Below are 22891 nucleotides of genomic sequence, written 5' to 3'. Positions count from 1 at the left end.
CAGCTGAGAGTCAGCACATCCCAGGAAACAAACACGGGGAATTAAGTCAAAAGAGACAATTGCCAGCGTTACTTCCTACCAGCGTGATCTTCAGCAGGAATTCACGAACATACTCCCAGCATACAGTGCAGCGTAAGCTGTATTCATCAGCTTCACATTTTTTTTTTTTTTTTTACTGGACGTGAAGCTGATGAATACAGCTTACGCTGCACTGTATGCTGGGAGTATGTTCGTGAATTCCTGCTGAAGATCACGCTGGTAGGAAGTAACGCTGGCAATTGTCTCTTTTGACTTAATTCCCCGTGTTTGTTTCCTGGGATGTGCTGACTCTCAGCTGCCTAATAACCAAGCGTTTCCATGACAACATTGAGACAAACGTCATTACGCTTGACGTCACACGCAAAACAGCCGTATTGGAACTAGAAGGAGAAAAAACGCGCCCAATTTCTATCCTTTAAAAACTGACAAGCCGTTCATAGCCCATTACACTTTCTATTCTCTGACGAAGAAGTGTTGTATCACTTCGAAACGCGTAAGAATTTGAAGAAAGCGGGCGGACTTCTAAGTTCCAATACGGCATTTTCTGATCCAAAGAAAATAATTTCACAGAAAAACTTTCAACTAGCACTTCAGCAAGGTGGTAAAGTATAATATGCATTTACAACTCTGATTGAATTGCATCTAGGCTATATTTTATCAGTAACAATTAGCCACAACACCTACCACCTTGCCTATTAATTTATATCGGACATATTGTGACCATATATACACAGAGTCACACAATTGACAGCATATAAAGTACCCCATTTTTAGGGGCTATATATAAGTTTTTAAAAAAAACGGCTTTTACCCAGACACACAGTGTCATCAACTACAAGGAATAAGAAAACAAAGATATTCTATGTGCCTTTATCTTACCTCATAAATGATTGAGGTTGACAAATGTAAGCATAACTGATCGTGTAAAATAAACACCATTTTTATCTTAACTGTATTACGCTATGTATTTGTCTCTTATTTCTCCTTTATGATCCATGGAATGATCTGATACAAGATAAAGATCCTTACCACCATAGGGAAAAGAAAAGAAAAGAAAAGAGTCCAGGAGTCTCCATTACTGTTTGTCAAATTACATCCAGCTGTAACATCTTCACAAGAGAGTCCAGGATTTCCATTAAAGGCATACTGCAGAAATTGCAAGATTACACAATTCAAAAGAAAAGAAAAGTTTTTTTCATCTCGACAAGAGTCCAAGAACCATCTGTAAACCCCCAAAAAAGGCTGACACCTTACCTCATAGGATTGAGGTACTTTCTGGTAAGCACATCTTACTTACCCTAGAAGGATAAAAACTGTTGAAGCATAAGAAATAACTTGAGCTCAAAACCAATTTTATGGACATATGCACTTTATTTTTACTTTTATTTGTATGACATATCAATCAGCAATACATTGATATTGACAATACTTCAATTTATTGATCAATAGTAATCAGCTGTGCGCCATTACTTGATTTTCTCTTTCTATTAACAATTAACTACAGTGACAAGGGTACACTGCATCATAGGCAGCACGCGTACACTTAACAGTAACCAACACAGAAATCAAATTAAAAAATAAGAAGTGTTATAGTTTTTTAGCGCTGGTGCCCCCTCTTGACTTTAAAAATATATATATATATATATATATATATATAAAAAGACATTATTTTGCAAGTCAGATGATTAAAGTGTTTATATCAGAAAAAAATATCCTTCACTGTATGATAGTTTGTCAGTAGGTAGTTGTTTAATCTTAAAAGGGACAGTCTAGTCAGAACTAAACTATCATGATTCAGATAGGGCATGCAGTTTTAAACAACTTTCCAATTTACTTTTATCATCAAATTTGCTTTGTTCCCTTGGTGGTATTTTTGAAAAGCTAAACCTAGCTAGGCTCAAACTGATTTCTAAACCGTTGAAAACCGCCTCCTAGCTCAGAGCATTTTGAAAGTTTTTCACAGTTAGACTGTGCTAGTTCACATGTGTCATATAGATAACATTGTGCTCACTCCCGTGAAGTTATTTAGGAGTCTTTACTGATTGACTACACTGCATGTCTGTCAAAAGCAGTTAGCTAAGGAGGCTGTCTGCAAAGGCTTAGATACAAGGTAATCAAAGAGGTAAAAAGTATATTAATATCACTGTGTTGGTTATGCAAAAACAGGGATTGGGTAATAAAGGGATTATCTATCTTTTTAAATAAGAACAATTTTGGTGTAGACTGTCCCTTTAAACATCTTCTTTGGTGATTGACAGTTATTTAAGCAAAATATCTGCTTGGATAAATATGTAATGAATATACAAACTGGCCTTTAAAAGTACTTAAAAAATACAACAGTAGTTATGATAGGTTTAGGAATTGTATCCTAGGGGATAAAGTCACATGATACAATCATAATAAAGTATATACTTGTATTGTTTCTGAATGTATTAAATGCATACAACATATTTTCAGTTGTGTTTTAAGTCACATAGTTGTATAGATTCAGCAATAAATACTTATTCTTTGCATGTATGACAGATAGACAAACAGTAAATGTACAAGTATTTAGTGACTAATCCGTTTAAGTATTTTAATGCTTAATGAAGATGTATTGAAGGGAGAAAGGCATATACTGTTTCACAGTGGTCACGGTGTAGTGCACACTGCACTGTGTAGTCTGTGTGAGTCTCAATCACAAGGTGGAGCCAGGAAGAATACCGCATTCCCTCTCAGTCCAGGCCAGGCTGCGCAAGTGAGCTCCGCCTCCACTGTCACCACTTCATGTGCACCCACATACAATCCCATAGGATAGCAATAGCCGGGCCAGCCATTTAAGGCATTAGTAATTGGTTGATTTAGCCACCCGGCCCTGAGTTCAGTAGAGTGGCCCTAGGGACTCAAAATTCTGCTGCCCCTTAAAAATCTGTTGGCCTATGCCTTAATACACCCCTGATACATATAAATCCATGTTTCGCAATGTATGTGTATGTATGGCAATGTAAAATCACTTTATCAGCTTATTAATTTCTAATACCCGATATCTCGTATCTTTGAGTCCTTATAATTTTGTGTGCAATATTTTTTTTAAAATAATGTTTATTAGAGAGTGTTAATATGAGTGTAGTTGTACTTTTAAATGTATTTTTGAATTGTTTTGTTAAACTTTTATGTTGCGCAAAACTGTTAACTACAGCTCTTCGATCGCAGAAAGGATTGTGGCGTAAAATGTTATTGCACACACGCAATCGTGATTTTTCAAAACTTGTAATAGCTGCAAAAAGACCACATCGCACACAGATACTCATAACGTACGACTTGTAATCTTGCCCTTGATGAGGTATTACATGTTTAGTTTTCTGTCTCAGAAACATTAAAAACGTTTTTACTTCATGTTAAAGCCCAAATATTTCTGAATATAAAACATTAACCTCTAACCTATAAAAAATAAATAAAAAATAGCAGTGATGAATTTAAACCTCAACTGAAATTTACTGGCAGACAATTGTAAGGTTTATTAATATGGAGGTTTGAGTATTTCAGAATAAAAAAATGTCAAAACTGGAACTCGTTAGGAAAATGAAGCAGCAGGGTCTCAACTCGCAAGTCGCGTAATGAGAATTAGCTTTGGGGCATCAGCATCCCTTGAAATATATAAGGAATGATAATAAATTCCATCTCTGTTTGACATTACTTACTTCCATTCAATGGGGTATATTTAATAAGCAGCGTATGCTGCTGTTTCCGCGCGAGCCTTCAGACTGCTGCTCCTTAACTCATCCACCACCTCTGAGGTAGCGGACTGCAATCTTCCCGATCGGATACAATCTGGATGATTGACAGCCCCTGCTAGTGGTCGAATGGCCGCAAATTTGCATGGGGCGGCATTGCAAAAGCATTTCACCAGAAATGCTTGTGCAATGATAAATGCCAGCAGCGTATGCTGTCGGAATTTATCGATGTTGGGCAGACATGATCCAATACAGAGGATCCGGTCCGCCCGACAATTGATAAATCTACCCCAATGGCTTCATTACCATCCTGCTCTAAAATGTACCCTTTTTCTTCTTGCAGAAAGGCTTAGAAGTTCTTTTTCTAGTAGCTCCCTCTCCCACAGCTATTGAAATGCAATGTGCAGGGAGCTGTAAACCCCATGTGCAGGACTTGCCAAAAGCTAAAGCACAAGGCTGCGAGTAATGCAGATATGTAACAGCACCTTAGCAAAACCAGGCCCTGTGATCACAAATTACTATATTTTAAAAAAGGAACTTTTCCCCCCAAATTTAGCTTTTCTGGTGACAACTGCACAAGTCCCTGGAAAGGGGCAATCCTATTATAAAGGAGATATCTGAACTGTACATTGTTTTGTTCTGAAAAAAGGTTGTTTTTTGTAACTTTATTTGCGACTGCAATCATTTGCAGAAGTTTTATTTTTTGTTCAATAATGAAATATCAAAAAGATTGCTGTTTTATGCATAATGTGCAGATGGCATCAAACTGAGCAGTGTATTGCAAACATGTTGTATTGTTAAAGAGGGGATTATTTGTAATAACACATATTCCTGCAATTTTCTATATGTTTGGTTTGGCAACAATACAAAACTGAAACATTTTAAGGGAATTTGTGAGTAGTTTTTAAAATATTTTCTTTAACCTAATCCATTAAAAGTGTTGGTTGACCTAATCCATTAAAAGAGTTGATTGAAGTGCTTTATTTAGGTTTGGGATTTTGTAATTTCAATAATAATGCTAGCTCCTTTCAGATGCTTAGTCGTCCTGTAGCTTACTTCCTTGTAGTCTCTTCATTCAGCATTTTCTTGCCCTTAGTGCATTATACTCCATTGCATCTGCCCACAATACATTATACGGTGTCCTGCTGAACATTCATCACATATTCATGCTATAATGCCCACTGGTTGTTAGTTGCTTCTGTGTCTTTCTGGCCGCTACCTATTATAGTTACGGCTTGTCATGACCCTCTTCTGGGTACTTCTAGCCTGTACCATTGCATTTGCTGCTCTTTAGTTGTTGCTATGTCCTCCAGGCTAATTTCTGTCAGGAGCATCCTGCTGGCAATACTGCATCAGCTGGTCATTTTGCATCACTAGAATAATGTTAGCTTTAGTAGTTATCATAATCCTTTTGTTTTGGCTACTTGCTAAGCTAAAACTCTTTAGGATACAGATTTCAGATAACTTGGGCCACTGCCTACCTTCTGTCATTGTCTAGTCTCAAAAGCTCTAACATAAAACTCATAACTAAACTGTTACAAAGTACACTAACACCCATAAACTACCTATTAACCCCTAAACCGAGGCCCTCCCGCATCGCAAACACTATAATACATTTATTAACCCCTAATCTGCTGCTTCTGATATCGCCGTCACTTTAAAAAAATATTAACCCCTATTCCGCCGCTCCCTGACATCCTCACCACCATATTAAACTTATTAACCCCTAAACAGCCGCCCTCCCGCATCACCCATCACCCCGACTATACTAAAGTTATTAAGCCATACACCACCGCCACTATACTAAACCTATTAACCCCTAAGCAGCTCTCATTCTATTGGCTGATGCATCATCCAATAGAATTAGAGCTGCTTACATCCTATTGGCTGATTTGAACAGACAATAGAATTTTAGCAGCTCTAATTCCTATTGGCTGATTCAAATTTTTCAGCCAATAGGAATGCAAGGGACCCCATCTTGGATCGCGTCCCTTGCCTTGAAGATTCAGTGTACGGCGGCGAACGTATGAAGAGGATGCTCTACGCCGGATGTGTTCAGGATGGACCCGCTCCGTGCCTCCGGGATCAAGATAGAAGATGCTGCCTGGATGAAGATTGAAGAGGCCGTCTGGATGAAGACTTGTCGCCGCCTAGATCAGGACTTCAACTCCGGGATGAAGATTGTTCAAGCGGGACTTCAAAAACCGTAAGTGGATCGTCTTGGGTTAGTGTTAGGCTTTTTAAGGGTTTTTTGGGTGTTTTTTTTTTTTAGTTTAGGGTCTGGGCAGTAAAAGAGCTAAATGCCCATACAAATGCCCTTTTCAGGGCAATGGGTAGCTTAGGTTTTTTTGATAGTTTTTTTTTTATTTTGTGGGTTTGGGGGGGTTTGTAATGTTAGTGGGTATTTGTTTTGTTCAGAAAAAGAGCTGATATCTTTAGGGCAATGCCCTACAAAAAGCCCTTTTAAGGGCCACTGGTATTTTATTCTAGATTAGGTTTTTTTTATTTTGGGGTGTTTTTTATGGGTATTAGAATAGGAATATTTTTTTTTATTTTTGATCATTTGTTTATTTTGTGTAATGTATATATTTAGGGGGTGGTTTTTTTTTAACAAAAGAGCTGTTTAACTTAGGGCAATGCCCTATAAAAGGCCCCTTTAAGGGCCCTTGGTAGTTTGGGGGTGGGGGTTTGTATAGTGTTAGGGGGTGTTTGTATTTTTTTTGGATCAAAAAAGCTGTTTATCTCAGGGCAATGGCCTACAAAATGCCCTTTTAAGGCCCCCCCAAAAGGCCCTTTTAAGAGCCCTTGGTAGTTTATTCTAGATTAGGCTTTTTATTTTGAGATGTTTTTTTGTTTTATAAAGGGTATTAGAATAGTAATAATCTTTATTTTTTTGGATAATTTTAACCCCTAATCTGCCATCTGCCCACATTGCCCCCACTATACTAAAGTTATTAAGCCCTACACCACTGCCGCTATACTAAATCTATTAACCCCTAAACCGCAAGCCCCCCTACAACAAAATATACTAAATTAAACTAATAACCCCTAAACTGACAGCCCCCCTCATCAAAATAAACTAAATTAAACTATTTGCCCCTAAACCTAACAACCCCCTAACTTTATATTAAATTTTCAATTTACCTATCTTAAATTTAAACCCAAGATTGAAAAGGCCGTCTGGATGAAGACTTCTCGCCGCCTGGATCAGGACTTCAACTCCGGGATGAAGATTGTTCAAGCGGGACTTCAAAAACTGTAAGTTTATCGTCTTGGGGTTAATGTTAGACTTTTTAAGGTTTTTTGTTTTGTTTTAGGTCTGGACAGTAAAAGAGCTAAATGCCCTTTGAGCTAAATGCCCCTTTAAGGGCAATGCCCATACAAATGCCCTTTTCATGGCAATGGGTAGCTTAGGTTTTTTAGATAGTTTTTTAGTTTATGTGTTTGGGGGGTTGTAATGTTAGTGGGTATTTGTTTTGCTTTTTCAGAAAAAGAGCTGATATCTTTAGGGCAATGCCCTGAAAAAGGTCCTTTCAAGGGCCATTGGTATTTTATTCTAGATTAGGTTTTTTTTTATTTTGGGGTGTTTTTTCTGGGTATTAGAATAGGAATATTTTTTTTATTTTTGATAATTTGTTTGTTATTTTGTGTAATGTATATTTTTAGGGGGTGTTTTTTGTTTTTTAGCAAAAGAGCTGTTTAACTTAGGTCAATGCCCTATAAAAGGCCCCTTTAAGGGCCATTGGTAGTTTGGGGGTGGGGGTTGCTATAGTGTTAGGGGATGTTTGTATTTTTTGGGAGCAAAAGAGCTGTTTATCTCAGGGCAATGCCCTACAAAAGGCCCTTTTAAGGGCCCCCCAAAAGGCCCTTTTAAGGGCCCTTGGTAGTTTGGGGGTTTGGGGTTTGTATAGTGCTGGGGGGGTTTGTATTTTTTTTGGAGCAAAAGAGCTGTTCATCTCAGGGCAATGCCATACAAAAGGCCATTTTAAGGGCCCCCCCCAAAAGGCCTTTTTTAACCCTTTGAGTGCTAAGCACTTTCCCACCTGGGTGCAAAGATTTGTTAATTTTTTTTTATTTTTTGAACAATTTTTTTTAACTTTTTCTTTTTTTTCAGACCCCCAAGACTTACACTGTTTACATTTCCAGTGGTGGGTCTTGGGGGTCTGTAGCTGCTTAGATGCCTGACATACAGGCTTCTAAGCAGCATGCTCCCTGCTCCTATACTTAACATTGTTAAGTATAAATAAAGTTGCGCAGTGACGTCATCACGTTATTGCGCGTGACGTCACCATGCAAAACAGGAAGCCCCGCAGATGCCTGTCACTCTACAGGCATGATCGCCGGTGTAGGAGCGGGTGGGAGCCTCCAGATCTCCCTCAAGTTGGGAGAGTGCTAGTGACAGCTCTGGGCATTGCCCCAAAGATATCAGCTCTTTTACCTGTAAAAAAACACAACCCCCCCAACAGTAAAACCCACCACCCAACCATCCTCCCAAATTAAAAAAAAAACTAATTCTAAAAAAACTAAGCTACCCATTGCCCTGAAATGGGCATTTGTATGGGCATTGCCCTGAAAAGGGTATTTAGCTCTTTTACGGCCCAGACTCTAAACAAAAAAAAACACCCAAAAAACCCTTAAAAAGCCTAACACTAACCCCAAGACGATCCACTTACAGTTTTTGAAGTCCCACTTGAACGATCTTCATCCCGGAGTTGAAGTCCTGATCCAGGCAGCGAGAAGTCTTCATCCAGGTGACCTCTTCAATCTTCATCCTGGCGGCGAAGTCCTGATCCAAGCGGCGAGAAGTCTTCATCCAGGCGGCATCTTCTATCTTGATCCTGAAGGCGCGGAGCGGGTCCAGCCTGAAGACATCTGGTGCAGAGCATCCTCTTCACACGGTCACCGCCGTACACTGAATCTTCAATGCAAGGGACGCGATCCAAGATGGCATCCCTTGCATTCCTATTGGCTGAAAAATTTGAATCAGCCAATAGGAATTAGAGCTGCTAAAATCCTATTGGCTGTTCAAATCGGCCAATAGGATTTAAGCATCTCTAATTCTATTGGATGATGAATCAGCCAATAGAAGGAGAGCTGCTAAAATCCTATTGGCTTTTCAAAACACTGCTTGTTTTGTGTGTGGTATGGAGCTTGATTTCCATATCGGGATGAAGATAGAAGATGCCCCCGGGATGGATGAAGACCTCACCGCATGGATGTCCGGACTTCAGAAACCGTGAGTAGATCTTCTGGGGTTAGTGTTAGGTATTTATTTTGGGTTTTTTGGGTGATTTTTTTTTTTATTAGGTTAGGGTTTTTATTTTGGGAGGTTGGTTGGGTGGTGGGTTTTACTGTTGGGGAGACTTTGTATTTTTTTACAGGTAAAAGAGCTGATTTCTTTAGGGCAATGCCCTACAAAAGGCCCTTTTAAGGGCTATTGGTTGTTTATTGTAGGCTAGGGGGTATTTTTATATTTTTATAGGGCTATTAGATTGTTTTTATTTTTGATAATTTAGTTAATTTTCTTTTTGTAATCTTAGTGTTTTTTATTTTTCATGATTTTAGTGTTTATTATTTTTGGTAAACTTAGATTATTTAAATTTTTAGTAGGATTTGTTTTGCTTTAGTTGTAATTTAGATTTTTTTATTTTTTCGTAGTGTTAGGTTTTGTTAAAATTGTAATTTAGATTTTTTTTTTTTTGAGAAAACAATCTGCAAATACAAAGAAATTAAAAATGAGATTCCCACATGCAGTAGGAAAGATAAAGTCAAACATAAAACATCGTATTACAGATGCAGGAAATCCCAAAATACATTAATTATATCAGGAGGTACTGTGACAAACATGTTACAACTAGAACAAGAAGATGTTGTAGGCTGATATTAGCAATAGGGTGAGAAGAGAGAAGAGGGAAGAAGGAGAAGAGCATGAAGAAGGAAGAGAGAAAGAGAAAGGGGAGAGAAAAGAGACTCTTGTATAAAGGACAAAAGAATAGGATGGGCGTAAGTTGGCCATCTAAAAATCAGACCTAGGGAGCCAATTGGGGCTAAATAATTTGGTCCAATCTTCCCATATCATTTCGAAGAGATCGATTTTATCTAGAGTATAAAATACATTATGTTCCATAGAATTAATATAGGCCATGATGTCTGAGACAGCTGACCAACTCGGGGGATATTGACTCTTCCATTCCCTAGTAATTGCCAATCTGGTGGCTGAGAAAAGGTACACACAAAAGTAACACTGGTTCTTAGGAAGGGAGTGTAGGCCCACATGTAGCAAGGTTATTTCTGGAGTTTTTGGGATATGTATATTTAATTTAGTTAATAGGGTATTCACTTTGTGCCATAGAGGTTTGAGTTTGGGACAGGTCCACCAAATATGAAGGGAATCTCCCGGTTTCCCACAAAGTCTCCAGCACTGGGGCGTAGAGATCAGATTAAGTTTAAAGAGCCTCATTGGGGTAAAATACCAGTGGGAGAGCAATTTATAGTAGGATTCGAAGAGGGTCGAACAGTGTATGGCTTTTGTCATTAATTCAAAGGCCCTAGTCCAAATAAGCTGAGGGAAGTGCACATGTAGGATATCTTCCAATTTGGTAATATGTAACGCCTTATCATCAGGGGTTGCCCCTTCCATAAGCCAGTAGAAATGAGTTAGGGGTCTAGAAATGTTTCTGCCTGTTTCCCAAACAGTCAAGGGATGGGGCGTTGATGGGGTGAAACCCCAGGATCTCAATATACTTTTAATGCGGGTATATTCGAATCTTAGTCTAGGAGGAGTGACCTGTGTGCCAGTAAGTTGGGATAAGGGTAAGTATGTGTCTGGAGGGTGGGGAGATGTTAAGTCAGAGACCAAAGAAAGACCCAAATTGGACCAAGCATTAGGGTGCGCATCAGGGAGACCCAGCAACAGGCCAGCGAGGGAGTGGATGGGTGAGGGATGGGGGGATATTCCCGAGTAGTGTCTCAGTTTATCCCAAGAACTAAGACATTCTCTAATTATACAGTTTTCGATATTGAAGGTGCGTCTGCAGTGCGGGGGGATCCAAATTAAGTCGTGCAGGTGAATGTGGTTAAGTAGAGATGCTTGCTCAAGAGCACGCCATCTACTCGGACATGTTTTATTTCCCCAGCATAAAATATGGGAAAGCATAGCTGCTTCATAGTAACGGGCAACAGACAGGGAAGCTACACCTCCTAGGGATTTTGGGTATTTTAGTGTTTTATGTGCTACTTTGGCTGGTTTGCCCGACCAAATATATTTGGAGAAGCAGCTTTGAAACTGCAACAGCAAACAACGTGGGAGTCTAATGGGCAGGCACCGAAAGAGGTAAGTTAGTTTTGATAAAAACGACATCTTAAGGGCCATGATCCTTCCTAACCAAGAGACTGACTTATAGTCCCATTTGGTAGTTAGAGATCTTAGTTTGGTTAGAAGGGGAGTGTAATTTTCTTGAATCAGTTGGGCCTTATCATGTGAGATAAAGATGCCTAAATGTTTAATATTAACAGACCTATGTGTAAATACATAGGTCTGCATAAGGGACTTGGTGTAGTCCAACAAGAAACCCTTGTAGTAGTATTCAGTCTTTAAGGTGTTAAGTTTGTAATAAGACATGTCTCCAAATTGTTTCAACAGAGATAGGTGGGCAGGGATAGTGATTTGGGGGGCATATGTGAATATTGTGATCTCGTCAGCAAAGAGAGCTATTTTGTGAATGGTGCTATGCAAAGTGATCCCAGAGATAGAGGTGTCCTGACGTATAAGCTCAGCAAGGGGTTCAATCGCAAGGGCAAAAAGTAGGGGAGACAAAGGACACCCCTGTCTTGTCCCGTTGGTTAAGGGGAAAGGGTCCAAGCAAAATCCCATGCCCCTTACCCTAGCCGTTGGGTACCAGTATAAGGCCCTTATCAAAGATTGAGTTTCGGTAGGGAACCTGAAGACATCAAGGGCCTCCCATAGATACTCCCAATGCACCCGGTCGAACGCCTTTTCGGCGTCTAAAGAGACAACCGAAATGTGCTTCCCCATCCTAGTGGCCTCCATAACAATGTTAACGCGGTGTCTAGTATTATCAGGGCCTTCGCGATTGTGGATAAAACCTACTTGGTCCGCGTTAATTAAGCTGGGTAAAAGGATTGCAATACGATTCACTAAAATCTTGGAGTAAATTTTTATATTAGTATTAATAAGTGAAAGAGGCCGGTAACTGGGACATAGGGAGGGGTCTTTTCCGGGCTTGGGAATTGTAATAATAACAGCTTCAAGGAACTCCTGTTTGAAGGAGCCTCATGAGCCAGAGTATTGGAAAAAAACTGTGCAGAATGGGGATAAGGTCCTTTTTATAGGTCTTATAAAATAACGCAGGGAATCCATCTGGGCCAGGGGCCTTAAGTGGTTTTAATGAGTTAATTACTTGTTTAATTTCTAGTATGGATATTGGCGCTTTAAAGGAGTCTCGTTGCTCGTCTGACAGGGTGGGGAGCTTAAGGCGTTTGAGAGTCTGTTGGATAGAGGAAATTGCAGTGGCAGAGGGGGATTCTGAGGATCGGATGTTATATAGTTCCATATAGTAAGAGGCGAACATAGACCCAATTTGATTAGGCAATGTAGAGGATTGGCCTTTACGCTTTAAGATTTGTATGCGGGATGCGCTATCTCTATGTCTAAACTTATTAGCTAGCATAGTGTCTGCTTTGTTTCCTTTATAATAAAATAATTGTCTAAGTTTCAACAACTGCTGTTGCGTCCGTTTTAGCTCTAGAGAACAAATATAAGCTTTTAATTCCTTTATGGTAGTGGAATGTGCAGGGGAAGGATATAAGCGGTTAAGCTTTTCTAATTCATTGAGTTTGCTGAAGGCTAGTGAAAGAGGCAACCCCCTGGGCCTTTCTAATTATGGCCTGCTTTCTGATTATTAATCCTCTAATCAAGGCTTTAATAGCCCCCCAGAGGGTATCATCCGCAACTGCTCGAGTATCATTCAAAGTAATTAGTTCTCTTAAATCTTTCTCTAATTCTTCCCGGAAGGGAATGTCAGCAAGTATGGTGTGCGGCATTGACCATGTTGGTGGATGGGGTGAAGCGAAAGAACTATAAACTGTAGGCGACACTTGGTCATGGTCAGACAATGCACATGAGTGAATATTAATATCCTTTATGTGATCTAGGGTCTGGGATTGGCTAAAAATGTAGTCTAATCTAGTATAGGTTAGATGGGAAGGGGAAAAATGTGTGTAGTCTCTATCTCTTATATGAAAGGAGCGCCAGATGTCAAAATAACCAAAGGCCATCATAAGGGACCTAAATTTAAATGAGAGAGTATCCAATCTTTGCCCTTTAGGATTTGGTGCATTAGATTTTTATCTATTAAGGGATACCAGACAAGGTTTAATTCCCCTCCCATGATGACTCTGCCCTGCTTGTATTTATCCACCGCCACTAGTATTTTACGTAGGTATTTACATTGACCCGAATTGGGGAGATAAACCGGGACTAGCGTGTACATATTGTCATTGAGTCTACAGTTAAGAATAATATATCTAGGATGGGGATTTACTTCTTGAAAGGTAATTTGGCACGCCAAGCGCTTGTGTATAAGAATAGCAACGCCTCTAGCTTTAGTGGTAAAGGGAGCGAGGATTAAGGTGGTGTAATGTTTTGAGAAGAGTGAGGGGATGTCACCGACCTTCCAATGTGTCTCCTGGAGGGAGACTACATCCAGGTTTGAGTACCTGAGGGATCTGAGGAAGACAGATACCAGGCAAATTTAACCCTCTTACATTGTGCGAGAGAAACTTTAAGGTGTCTCTGTCAGCCATTTGGGTGATGTGAAGAACATCCTTGTGTCAAGAGCCTGAAGGAAGAAGCAGGAAAAGTGAGGAAATAAGAGCAGTAATAACAATATGCACATAATGAAATAAGCACACATCTTGTAACTATAGGCCCAGTTTAATGAGAATCAGAGTCTATGGGCATAGAACATTTAGGGGACCGCCTCCTGCAGGGGGGTCAGGTGTTTTTGCCTTTTGGGCCTCTGCTCCTTAACCTGCCACTCAGGAGCAGAGGCTCTGAGCCTTGACTGTGAGGATGAAGGTTGGGGGTTGCTCGTAGGTGGGCAGAGGCCCCAGGATTCAAGAAGTGTGAAGCCTTGGTTAAGGTTAGCCACAATATGGGACTGATTGTCCTTTGAAATTAAGATTTTAGTAGGAAAGCCTCATCTATATTTTATATTTTCTCATCTTAGGACCCCAGTAATTGGAGAAAGCAGTCTCCATTGTTGAAGAGTGTGTTGAGACAAGTCCTGCAATAATTGAATATTCTTGAACTTTTCAGATAAGGGAGGCTTACGAAAAGCTGCCTGCAAAATCTGATCCTTAAGGCTGTAGCTGTGGAAACATACGACTACGTCTCTAGGTTTTTCAGATGAGAGCGCTCTGGGTCTAAGCGCTCTGTGGCATCTCTCCAGAGTGGTGGAAGTCATATTGAAGGTTCCCAGGAGTTCCTTAAATAGTTTGGAAAGAAAGTTTTGTAGCTCTGCGGGCAAGACATCTTCTGGAATGCCTCAGAAGTGAATATTGCTGTGCCTCGATCTGTCCTCCAGATCAGCTAACTTGTATTCCAGCTGCGTGATCTGATCAGCCAAAGATTCAGAATATGTCAGGAGATTAGTATGGTCGGTAGTTAAATCGTCCTGTTTGCGTTCTAAGGCATCAACCCGCTACGCAATCTCAGAAATGTCCTCCCGGAGCTCAGCAGAGCTATGAAGAATCTCTTGGGTGATTGAGAGGGTTTGGGCAGCCAACAGCTTCTGCATAGTTGTCTCCGTAAAATATTTAGAAGATGACACACAGGAATTGACACTAGATTGAGAGTCTCCATCCTGAGAATCATGATCAGCATGGCTAGAGGCTGATTGAGACGGTACTATGGCAGTTGGGAGAGAAAAATGATCAAGGACTGTCTTCTTCATTTTGTTCTGGGGTTTAGACTGCCTCCTGGCAGTATGTGGCATTATTGATTTGTAAACAGACGGCAGCCACAAGACAAGAAACTACAAAATATATTTTCAAGATAAATAGTTGAGGGTCCCCCACAACCTGTGAAATAAAAAGTTAAGCTATTACAGTAAAAGATAAGATATTAATTCAAACATTTGCTAAGATCCAGTACACACATACTGCAGAAATGGGTCAACCGCCCCAGCCATATGAGCTTTTCCACTCACCACATCAGAGAGGAAAGAAACACCTCATAAGTAAAAGAACAAATTAGAGTGTACAACTGACGTGGCAGTAAGAAAGCTCAAGGGAGAGAAGTTAAGGGCAACACAATGTCTGGGGTTATGCACACCAGAGAAAAAGTGGGAAAATTACCTCAGCGCTAGTGTCCTAAAACCAGATCCCCACCTTAGGGAACATGGGGATACAACCTAAAAGGAAGGGAGAGGGTAGAGGGAAATGACCCACCCAGACAGGCTGGGTGGGAGCGGGAAGGTGAGGGGTGATTACACAAACGACACTCTTATATAATTGCTTGCACTCTGGGCTTTATATATTTGTGTTGTATTAGTAAGGGTGGGACTGAGAGACAGGTATTTAGGATAAGTAGACCGCTCCAGAAGTTAAGGACAGCACTATATCTAGGAATAGGCACACAATAGGGCAGCAGTGCTAATGTCCTACGACCAAACCTCCACCTTAGGGAATATGGGGATACGACCCGAAGGAAGGGGAAGGGAGATGGGAGGTGACCCACCCAGACAGGCTGGGCAGGAGCGGGAAGGTGAAGGTTGGCCGCACAGATGTTTCACTTAAAATATTCCTTGCTTATTGTCTGAGTAGCAGGATAGCAAGTACAGGTAACCCAAATACAAATAACCAGGGCAGTTTAAGAAGCGGCTATTATGTACAAACAGTGTGTTGGGTGAAGGGGTAAGATTTTTATCTTATCTCTAAGTGTAATTGTTATAGAGTCCCACTATTTTTGCTAGGGAAATATGCCTAGTAGAGTGCACTTAGAAAAAATCAGATCTGATCCTCCCCCTTACCCTGGGGGTATATAACAAGTGTATGGGATCTAGTCAGTGGTAGTGAGGGCCAGATTAGAAAACTCAAGTGTTTAGTGGGCAGTGTGCAATATAAAGTGCTTAAATATTGTCTTAGACTAATGAGGTGTCTTATCTGTTAGGAGCAAATAAAACAGTGAAGCATACAACAAACACACTCCACTCTGTGCCAAGGCAACAGAGAAACATAAGCTGACGCAGCAGCTGAAGCATACAACAATAACAAATGACCCCTATGTAAAATAAATGTGGAAGATTCACTTTGGGGAATTGATATATAATATAATGATCTAGGCCCAGGAAGGGCACCAATTAAATATAGTGCTTTAATGGTTTACACACTAAGACTGGGGCTTCCTCGCCAGTTCCAGAAAGTTTAGTTAAGTGTCTTGCAGAGATTAGAAAATGTAAGCCTGAGCCCAAGGTGAAAGTGTCTTTTATATGTCTCTGCAGAGGATCTCAATTGGGAGCATACGGGGGAAGGGTACATATAGCCTGTTTAGTGAGTAAGGATAGATGGCAAGATTGAGGGTATTGGTAGTGAGCTATGGACATGTGCAGAGCCAACCAAATACCTAAGTCCCCCACGAGGGTGTACTATCTTCAGCCAACCAGGCCCAGTAAATGGAGAGCTGCCGGGGTTAGGATGTTTCAGAGTTCTCCCCCAAGAGAGTCTACAGCAGTCCGGTGAGTTGAAATGGAGTCGGGAGAGCACTGGAAAGCACCAGGTGAGAAGATCGCAATACTGGTAGGAGCGGTCGCAGTCAGGAGCAGCTCACCATAGGCAGGTCTGTCGGTGGAGGTGCACGGAGACCCAAGATGGCGTCGGTTTGCGCCCTTTTTCTTAGCACTGCAGGGTAAGTGGAAAACTCTGTAATTGGGGCCGACCTGATCTCACGGTGCACTGGATGATACCCGGCAGCAAGATGTATCCTCGGCTACTCTCCAGTGTGCCGTCTGTGGTCCTCTAGGAAGCGCAGAAGTGAAGTGCGACAGAGAGACTTGCAGCATGCTCTCTAGATGCTGTATGAGCCAGCAGGTGCTCCGGAGCGGATCCCCAACCCTCCGGAGCAGTGCTCAAGGAGTAGGCAAGAGTTAAGGAGGAACAACCAGACACAAGGACAAGATCTCCGGAGCGGAGCCCCGACCCTCCGTAGAGCAGGATCTCCCTCAGCAACTCACAGGTAGAAATACTTGGAGCAGGGGTTAAATGTGAGAGTCCAAAGCCACAAAAGGTAGCCCCCTAGGAGTCCAATAACATGCAGATGAATATTTGTTTAAATAAAAGCCTAACATTGCAAAATTATATTGAAATAGTGATATTTTGAGCAGAGCTATCAAGAAGCACGTCCTAACACTCTTGCGGCTAACTCCACCCCTAATTTTGATATTTTAATTGGTAGGTTTTTTTATTTCATTACATTAGTTATGTTAGGTTTATTTATAGTTTAATGTTAGGTTTATGTTTATTTCACAGGTTTTTTTTTTTTTTTTTTTAAGATAGTTAAAGGGACAGTAAACCTAAAAAATAATGTTATATAATTCTGCAAATAGTGCAGAATTATATAACATTATATTAGTGCTATCATGTCAGTTTTTCAGACCCGCTCAGAAGAGCACAGAGAGCGGGTCTGAAAAATTGACCGCGCCATAACACTAAGTGCAGCTCGCTCCTGCTCTGTCTGACAGCAGAAGCGAGCTGCACTTAGTGTTATGGCGCGGTCGGGCCGGGCTGTGACTAAACAGCTGGCCCGATGCGCTGTGTAATAAAAACAGACCCGCTCAGAAAAACTGACATGATAGCACTAATATAATGTTATATAATTCTGCACTATGTGCAGAATTATATAACATTATATTTTAGGTTTACTTACACTTTAAATTGTAATTTTAATTTAAAGTTAGGAGGGTGTTAGGTTTAGGGTTTAATAGTTTAATTTTGTGGCAGAGATGTGGGAGTCCGGAGGTGTAGGGGTTAATAATTTTATTCAGTGGCGGCGATCTCTGGGAGCTTTGGATTAGAGGTTAATAGCTTTTTATAGTGGCGGCGATGTCAGGGTGCGGGGGAATAGGGGTTTATATATTTAATAGTGTTGGCGACGTGGGTGGGTGGCAGATTAGGGGTTAATAGCTTTAATATAGTGTTTGCGATGCGGGAGGGTGGTGGTTTAGGGGTTAATAGGTAGTTTATAGGTGTTAGTGTACTTTGTAACACTTTAGTTATGGGTTTTGTGAAACACAAAATCCATAACTACTGCTCTCAGATGGCGGTATGGATCGTGTCAGTATAGGCTGTAATGCAGGCATTTTAGCCTTACCGCACAATCTGTAATACCGGTGCTATGGAAATCCAACACAAAAACCTCATTTTTTTTGAGTGCAGGATTGACATTGCGTTACAGGCTACAATGCTTGCAGTATAGCTATACCAAAACGACTCCCAATAGTGCGTTCCTGCTTTAACGCTGAAATTTATTCAGCATTAAAAGTCGCAACGCAAAACTTGTAATCTAGGTGATATAAAATGAAGCCCATAAAATGATTAAAATTTTTATATATAAGTTGTCATGGAATGTAAAAGACCTTAATTGAAAAATTAAACCAAAAACGTGTTTATTTATTGGATGTTACAACTCGTGAAACAGATATTTATCAAAGTGTGACTAGCTTGAAGTTCCAAAAGTAAAAACAAGCCATCATGAGAGTGCTTAATTTTTCACACTATGTAAAAATAACCAACTGTGAGTTTGATTGAATACATTTTTTTACATAGCAGATTATGGGGCCGATTTACTATGCAGCGTATGCTGCAGTTTCCACTCGCTAGAAACAAGAGTTAAGAAGCAGCGGTCCTAATACTGCTGCTCCTTAACTCGTTCGCCAATGTCTGTGGAGACAGACTGCAATCATGATTGACACCCCCTGCTAGCGGCCAATTGGCCGTGAATGTGCAGGGGGTGGCATTGCACAAGCATTTCACTAGAAATGCTTGTGCAATGATAAATGCAGACAGTGTATGCTTTCAGCATTTATCAATATGAGGCGGACATGATCCGCTACAGCGGATCATGTCTGCCCGCACATTCATAAATCGGCCCCATTGAATCGTCAATAAATATGAAACTGCTTTTACTTTAAGAACCGTTATCAAATATAAACAGCAGAGGACACAAATTGTTACATTGCTGCTATCCTTTTAGCACATTTCAGATTTGGCCTAAATCTTACAATTCTTAACCTTCATTACTGTCTTTGATCAGGATGGCAGCAGTGTATGCGGCTTCTGAGATGGGAATAAAGTGAACGAACACAGTTTAAACATGAAGATGGCAACCAAAGTGCTAGAAAGGTATATTGCACATAGTGTTTAAAGGATTTTAATAGACAAAAACTACATGTTCTAACCCTGCACTACGAATTGTAGTATGTGAGTATTATGTCCCTTTAAATTAGGGTTGCCAATTCTTTTTAAGAATATAAGGGAGATTAAGGAATCAACACATTTCATGTAGGAAACTGACAAATTATACTGTAGTAACTGGGAGAAAAAACGTAACTTTACAATTTTGATATGGTTTGGTACAACAAATTTGTTCATACAAATCATCACACAGTCTAGCTTAACATATTCAACAACTTTCTGTAAATCCAGGAATTCTTCTATTTCTCCTTTAAGGCACATTGTGAGGAAAGAGATGAAACTACAAGAGTACAATATTAAGGGCTAGATTATGAGTTGAGCACTAAATTATTGTGAGCCCATAAGCGGGCAAATTCCCATTTGCGGGTACCCGCGATAATTAACTAGCCATTACAAGTGGCTGTTCTTTGCTACCGTGAGCTTGAGGTAGCAATTAGTGCTCAGAAAATTAACAAGAGATTTGATCTCTGGGTAATTTTCTAAAAGTGCCCTAAATACTCTCAAAATAGAGGGCAATATAGTTTTTTATTTAAAAAAATGTATTTTTAAATAAACTAAAAATAAATAACTGATGAGATCAGAACGAGGCTCCCATTGGAGCATATGGAAGTGCACTCTTGTGAGCACAATGCTTCCCAGCAATGCGAAGGCTGGTATTACACAGTGGAGCACAAATATCTCTTTCTTGAAAGTGATATTTAGCGCTCCACTTGTAATCTTGTCCTAAGTGAGAAAAATGTTCTAAGAGCAGATAAATAAGGAAGCCCAAGAGACTGTAAAGAAAAAAGTTTGGGTAAATAAGGGAGATCCTGGAAAAAAGTAAGGGCTGGCAACTCTAGTTTAAAGGGACATTTAAATAAAACAATTTGTTTCTGTAACAGAGATTATTCATATCATTAAAAAATATCTGCATGCAAAATTAATGTTTTAAAAACATTTAAAAATTTAATTTCCTTTTTCTTCTTAAAAGGGAAGAGTCCACAGCTGCATTAACTACTCTTGGGAATTCAGAACCTGTCCACCAGGAGGAGGCAAAGACACCCCAGCCAAAGGCTTAAATACCTCCCCCACTTCCCTCATCCCCCAGTTATTCTTTGCCTTTCGTCACAGGAGGTTGGCAGAGAAGTGTACAGAAGTTCGAGTTAGTCTCTTATGGAGGGTAGTACTCTTCGCTATTGGACTGGAGTTTTAAGTAATCCTGTCAGCCTCTCAGTGAGAGCATGGATGAAAGTTAGAGTCCGGAGATACAGGGAGAGTTTTCCTGTGAACCCATCCCGACTCAAATTAACAGCTCCTTGGTAATCAGCGTTGACGAGTTTCACTGCCTACCTTTCTTCACTCAAGTCCATGTCAGAAGTGAGGCTACTATCTCTCACACTTGAAGGGCTGTGTTCCTGTTCCACGGCATAGATTCCGGTAAGATTGTTTCATCTTATTTCCATATGAGATGTATTGTTAAAGAAACAAGGTAGGGTCCTGGTGGGACTCCATTTATCTTAAATAAGGAATCATGGGTTAATAACTCCTGAGGGGGGTTATTTACTTTAATCATGTTTGTTATGTGGTTCTATCTGCAATGTGTAGCTATACTTAAGCTCTCGGCCTTTATGGAACATAACGGCCTTCTTTTAGGATGCAATCTCTCAAGATTGTGCGCCCTCTTTGTGACTGGCACTGTGCACCTCGTGACGGGTGCGGTTACGTTGTTTTTTTTGTTTTTTTTTCCATTTCTGTATGCTGACTGTGTGCGACCGAGAGAGTCTTGCTCACCGAGAGAGTCTTGCTCGTGGGTTGTCTGGTTCAAAGGAGGTGGTGAGTACCTCAGCCATTGGGGTATTAAAGTGTGCCAGATAGTTTTGTCTTTTTGTAATCCCAAGCTTATGGAGGATTCTGATATGCGCAACACGGATGTCTCCGATACGGAGGATGTGTCTTGTGATGAATATGAAATGGCCCGGGTAATTAATGCCCATCAGTTATGTTCCGGGTGCCATTCTAGAGTACTCTCTTTTCCTGAGTCTGGGAGCTTAGAGTGCATTGAGACATCCGCCTCCGAGGTTTCCATGACCTGTGAGGTGCGTGCCCAAGACCCTTTCTCGGCTACGCACGCCGGTGTCCCTATGGCCTTCACTCCTTCTTCTCCGGAGAGTGGCTTGTTTCACCTGGGGATTACGGCACGGTTCCGCATGGCCATTTCTATGGCGCTGTCTCATTTCTATCTCCCAAGTGAAGTATTTCTCCGATACTGTCCGTGCTCTGTTAACCTAAGTCTATTGAGTGTGGGATCGCCCAATTCCGTTCAGCCTTCTGGGGAAATGTTGGCCCCTGAGGCTTCAGGGGCCCCAATCTCGGAGCCGAGGTCTCCAGCAGATTCGGCAAGGGATGATTTTGCCTTCAGTTATAGGCTGGCTCACCTTAGGGTTCTTTCAAGACATGTTTTGGCAATGTTAGAGGATACCAGTCCTAGTGGGCAGAGGAATATGAGTCCTTAGAAGTTGAATGGCAAAATGTACTGTATATGACGTTATGGGATGAAGCCCATCTCCTTATCGTCTTCATTTTATTTTTTATTTATGTTTTTCGGTTCCATTTCTGAACTTGGGTGAATGGGGCCTCTACTCGGCTGCTCCTGTTGTCGTTCTAATTCACCTTGGCGTTTACCAGATGCTGTCTCTCATTTTATTTTTGATCTGGATGTATGTGTTTAATTTGTTTTTCCTTGAGTTCAGGTCTGTTAGATTTTGTTTTTATCAATGTTCTTCTCTGGAATCGATACTTGCGACTCGTGGTCGCGTGGGCACTCCCTCGGGAGTTGCACACTTGTTGAATATTAGATTTTTCATTTCTAATTAATTTATTGATCCTTCAGACAAATTTTCTTGGACCTTAAACAGTTCCAGAGTGCTCTTATACCAGGCTGGTACTGGTCGGGCGCTTTTTTAGCTGTTACCAGGGTTCATGTCACCTTCGTGGTGCTGAGGATGCCTCTAGGCCTATTCTATGGATTCCTGGCTCGGATCCTATTGATGTATGAAGCCTGTGGTTTATATGCAACTTCTCTGGATGGAGGGTTGTGCATACCACTCTAAGGGTGGTCGGTTCAGGCTACCCATCTGAGCTATGATTCTGCTTCTGCAGACGACTCTAGGTTCTTCAGGTCCCCGAGACTTAGAACCGTTATTTCCATTAAATGGAAGTTGGGGGATGTTTGTGACCTTGAACAGTTCCTGAGTGCTCTTATACCAGGCTGGTACTGGTCGGGCGCTTTTTCAGCTGTTACCAGGGTTCATGTCACCTTCATGGTGCTGAGGATGCCTCTAGGCCTATTCTATGGATTCCCGGGCTCGGATCCTACTGATGTATGATGACTGTGGTTTATATGCAACTTCTCTGGATGGAGGGTTGTGCACACCACTCTAAGGGTGGTCGGTTGGGCTAATCGCCTGGGCTATGATTCTGCTTCTGCAGATGACTCTAGGTTCTTCAGGTCCCCGAGACTTAGAACCGTTATTTCCATTAAATGTAAGTTGGGAGATTTTTGTGACCTGTTTGGTCTGATTTGCCGGGTGATTAACATTTGGTTTTCACTCGAGGTTCTTCCGGACACTGACTCGTTAGCCTAGTGCGCTCTTTCTTGCGATGGTGGA

The sequence above is a fragment of the Bombina bombina genome, chromosome 5 (genome assembly GCF_027579735.1).
Source record: "Bombina bombina isolate aBomBom1 chromosome 5, aBomBom1.pri, whole genome shotgun sequence".
Taxonomy (NCBI): domain Eukaryota; kingdom Metazoa; phylum Chordata; class Amphibia; order Anura; family Bombinatoridae; genus Bombina; species Bombina bombina.
This window is presented reverse-complemented; position numbering follows the sequence as displayed.